Source organism: Bos indicus, chromosome 7 (assembly GCF_029378745.1).
Source record: "Bos indicus isolate NIAB-ARS_2022 breed Sahiwal x Tharparkar chromosome 7, NIAB-ARS_B.indTharparkar_mat_pri_1.0, whole genome shotgun sequence".
Lineage (NCBI taxonomy): Eukaryota > Metazoa > Chordata > Mammalia > Artiodactyla > Bovidae > Bos > Bos indicus.
The window spans coordinates 27,471,878-27,477,104 of NC_091766.1; positions in this window are offsets into that span (position 1 = coordinate 27,471,878).

The window sequence follows — 5,227 nt, forward strand, 5'->3', positions numbered from 1 at the left end:
ATTTGTTTGGTACTGAATAAGCAGTAGATATGTATTTCCAGGTGGTGCAGTGGTAAAGAATCTGCCTGCCAATGCAGGAGATGCAAGAGATGCAGGTTTGATCTCTGGGTTGGGACGATCCCCTGGAAGAAGAAATGTCAACTCACTCCAGTATTCTTGCCTAGGAAATAGCGTGGACAGAGAAGCCTGGTGGGCTACAGTCTGTGGGATTGCAAAGAGTCGGACACGACTGAATGCACGCACTAGATACTGACCAGATGCTGAGTTCTGAGCATAAGTAAACCCTTGAGATGCTTATTAGGGAACATCTTAAGATCTGTAGCACAGTCTCAGTTCTTGAAGGAGTGAATAAAGTAATGCTTTGTCACAGGATTTATTCAGTTCTCCAAGTGGCAGACACAGGAAATTTTGTAAAGGTCAACTATCTAGATGTTTCCTATTTATTTTTTTGAGCACATTCTTATTCTCATTTCTTATTCTTCCAAGTTTTTTTTCCCTGCTTTTTTTTCCCTTAAAGTTTCCATTTCTATACTCTGTTACATTTCCCACAATCTTTGTGATTAATTTAGAGTCTTTCAAATTGAATTCTTGGTGACAAATTATTCTGAAATCAACTTTAAATTGACACGTTCCGAGCTCACTTTTTTAAGGGAAGGATGTTGCTACCCTTTGACTCTCATTGCCATTGTTACCTCCTGTCAGCTTTACTCATTCTACCTTCTCCAACATGCTTTGTATGTTACAATCAATCCAGTGCTGTTCCTTGTTCATGGCTCATCTTACTTACACCTACATTCATCCTTCACTGTTGAAATAGTTCTTATTGTTCAAGGACTTGTTCAAATAATACTCCCTTCATTTGACTTTGCTCCACAATAGTTTATTTGAAATCACATTATATTTTGGCTCAGAAAAATAAGTAGGACCACTCCTCCTCTTTTTAACATCTTCAACTAAGAGTCCCAGAGAAAAATGCTTTCCTTCCTGAGAGCAGTGTATCACAGTTTGGTTGATGTTTGGGAGCTGATATATTAAGATTAACCCAGAAAACTGTCTCTACTTTAGAGTAATACTTGTGAAAATGAGTAGGCATTAGGCTTTCTTTGGTATTGAACAGCACATGCTCTTAAAACTATGTTCTTCAAGAACCTATTTTAGTTAAGAAGAAAAAAATCTGTTTAAATCTGGATCTACTAATAATCACTGTATTAAAAACATAGCTAGACAATCTTGCATTTTATTTCTCTGGGGCTCAGGCTTTACTTGTGGTTAGTCATGTGCAAAGCAGAATGAAAACTTCCACTGTCAATTTACGTTGATTCCCATCTGCCGTGAATGGTAACCCATGATCTCTTTTCCATTGGGTATTTTTGTTGCGTTCTTGTTTCTATTTTACAAAGAATCTGCAATCACTTATTCTGTGTGCCTCCCTCAGCTCTTGAAGAGAGACAACACTTGAAAACATAATGGCCAGATGATCTCAGGATGCAAGAATCCTTCAGATGTTTGCTGAGAACTATTGAAAGATGCTTCAGTCTGACAAAAGCAGGAAATGTTAATTTTCAGTTCTTTTATAAATAGAGGGATGATCTGTAAAGGGAAACTGTTGTCACAGCAAATATACACTTGAGTGATTCAAACCTAATTAGTGGTTTTATGATTCACTTTGAATATATTTACTGTAATAACTGATAAACTGCTTTTCAAATTCAGCTGTTGAATAGATTCTATTTTTTAAAAAAATAAAACAGCTCTGAAAATTCATTTTCCTTTTTTCATTATCAAATATACACCTTTGTCCTCCATATATGTGCTATATCTAACCAATAATTAGCTGCTTCCCTCTCCTTTCTCTTCCCATTTTACCTCTCTTTGCAAAATTCCCAAAATATTTACTAGAAGAAAATATATTAGTGTTATCTGCTTATTTTTAGCAGCAGAAGTATGTGTTAAAAATGTATAGAAGTAGAGGATTATGAAAAATAAAGTCATATTCCTTAAAAGACTCTATTGAACAAGACATTTGAAACAATTGATGTATGCTACCTTTTTGCTATGTGTTCTCATTTTGTTAAATACTTGACTAGGTACAACCAAGAAAAGATAAATTCAAGCAGAGTGGTGATTTAGTGACTCTAACTAGAAGTAGTCTGCAATAAAATTAAAAGAAATCTTTCTATAAAGCAGACATAATTTATATTTTGCATATGCCACAAATTTATTTTGAAGGAATCATTTTGAAAACCAAATACTCTAAAATTCAAATAATGTATGCTTTAAACCAGCTGTAATAGGAAGGAAATCCTTCCACTCTAATTCATATACTTTCAAAACATTTGATTATAAAAATAGCAAGTCTGTGGTAGATATTTTAAAAATGTAGAAGCATATAAGGGAAAAGAAGAAAAAGAAACATAATTCCATTACTTACAATGTTTAGAAGTATTTTATTTCTCAACTGTTTCACTGTCTCTGCATGTGGGATTAAAAAGAAATAAGGAGTCATATTATCTTCACACTTTAGTAACTTCTTTGAGGAAAGTTCTTTTCCAAATGCCTACTTGGATTTTCATATGCCTCACTGGGTTCTTTGAAAACCTGATTCCTCATTCCAGAGATAGACATGGATCCACAGGGAATGCAACTGTATCATAGATATGTCAACATGCATTTTCCTAGAATTGCAAGATGCCTCTTGAAAATAGTAGCTTTGGCCAATTGATTTATGAAGGTTTGAATAGTATTAAAAGTAAACACAAAATTTAATGCATATTTTAGGAGAGGTAGTTGAGGGAAGGAAAGTTTCTAGATGTTTCTGCCTTTATTAGATAGGGAGGGCAGAGTCCTTGAGAGATGGCTTAATGCCACAGTTATCGAGGTAGTGAGGAGGACCAAATTAGATGATTGGAAGGATTTCACTTCATCTCTGTGGAGAAGAACAGAACTGTTACTTTAGCAGGTGATCATGCTTAGGAAATACGAGAGTTTGTTGACTCTCTCAGCTGGGTTTAAGTATAGTGTGAATGGGGCTTCTCAGGTGGTTCACTGGTAAAGAATCTGCCTGCAATGCAGGAGACGGAGATTTAATCCCTAGACCAGTAAGGTCCGCTGGAGGAGGGCATGGCAGCCCACTCCAGTATCTTGCCTAGAGAATCCCACGGACAGAGGAGTCTGGCAGGCTACAGTCAATGGGGTCGCAAACAGTTGGACATGATTGAAGCTACTTAGCATGCACACACAGTGTGAACAGGGTAAGCTCTTGATTTTTGGTATCCATTTGGGTCAGTTAGCTTTATACAGAAAAACAAATGAGACAAAACGAGACCCCTATGCTTCGGCTGCAAATAAGTCTACCCTGATGAGGTCAGTCACATCACTTAATTTTCTTTTGTAAGTGTAGTTAAAGAAATGAAAAAAGGATCACACTGACAACAAAAAAAAATTGCTTTACATAGTGGGTGGATAATGTGCTGTGAGGTCAGATTATTAACTACTGTGGTTGGAATCATTTTCTCAAAAAAACTTTTTTGTAGGGCTGAATGATTTTATTACCACTAATAACCTTTGTGGCTCTGAATGCTACAATAATCTGGATAATCAAAATTTATGCTTTAGGATGAAAAGTGCTTATCTGCAGATGAGTGGAAGGAAATTCCTTTCTCCAACCCTCTCTGCCAACTGCACTGTGAGTGAATAATCGCATGGAGGTTTTGACTAACATTCTGTGGAGGAAGTGGGGAGTCCCTTTCAAAGGGACATTTCACATTTTGGTGGCTGGAGACTGAATGAGGCAAGTGACTGAATAATCCCAAACTCTTCACTCAGGAAAATAGACTTCATGGAGATACCACAAAGAAAGGGAAGGTTGATCTCAAAATGTTTGCTTCCCTCATGAGGAGTCCGTTCTTCAAGCTGTTGAATTTAATTTTTTAATAAATTTATTTTAAACTAAAAAAATTGTTTATGATGAACATTGTATTTATTCCACCGTACAAGGGTCCTACCATTTTTAGGAGTCCCCCTTCCCCATGTTCAGCAGTATGGCTGGTTTGGGGTATTTTAAATGGGGAGTTGGGAAGAATAGAATTAAAAATTTGCTGGGTTTAATCAGATTTATGAAAGGACTTTTTATTATCATGCAGATATGTTGCTGCTGCTGCAGATATGAATAGATTCTATTTGTGGATTTCTGATAAATGGTTAAAGGAAAATTATTCAGAACAGAGATAACTGATGAAAGTATGTGAATTTCCTCCATAACTTTTGGTGGAAGAAACACAGGTTATTTATTTTGTTTTTCTAAATCTCTTAATCACCCTACACAAGAATGTGGCGAGAAACCTAAACTCATTCGATTACTACTCATCCTTCCCAAAATGGACTTGTCTTTCTATGGTCTTACACAGCTTAAGAAAAATAACCTCTAAAAAATTTGTACATATAGTATTCTATTAATATATTTATTATAAAACATATATAAAAAACAAAAAGAGGTAAATAATTATTCTAAAAGTATTTTAATTTTAACATTAGTAGAATACATCTTAGTCATTATTATTGTTTATTAGTGAATAAAACTTGAGTGTGCATTATAGTTTTGAAAATCTTCATTGTATCAGTGGTTCAAATGCTTGATCGTGAGTCTATATATTTTCACATTTGGTTTTAATGAAAACTAAGCAGAAAAGGAACCTAATAAAGATAAGTAGATTCAGAGGGATGAAGTGCAAACTTGACTCCATTGGTGGAATTATAACCTTTTTTTCATATCCAATAATAGAAAGGTTTTGTTGAAATTAATCTGGAACATTTCCATTTTCCATGATGTCAGTGAATTAATGGTCTTAACGTTAACACAAAGATGTTCTTTATTACATCTTTACTAAAGGGTTCAAATCTCATGAAACTCTGTAGATGATTTTAAAACAGCCTAGAAAATTATCTTTCTGAGTTTTTAAAGTATAAAGTATGAAGTGGTTTTTTAAATAGATAATATGCTTGTTTAATTTTGGCAGCAAAGTCACATGTTTCCATTTCCAAACATCTGTTTTCAAAATGGTCTCTCTATTGCTCGAAATTCTTTCAGAATGTAGTAATTTTTTTCACCACTTTTAAGATGTCGCCTTTACCTTGAAGAAGCAAGAAAGAATTTTGTGTGTGTGTGTGTGTGTGTGTGTGTCTTCTAGCTTAGTACTGTCATTCACTTATCACAGGGAAGGTAAACAAA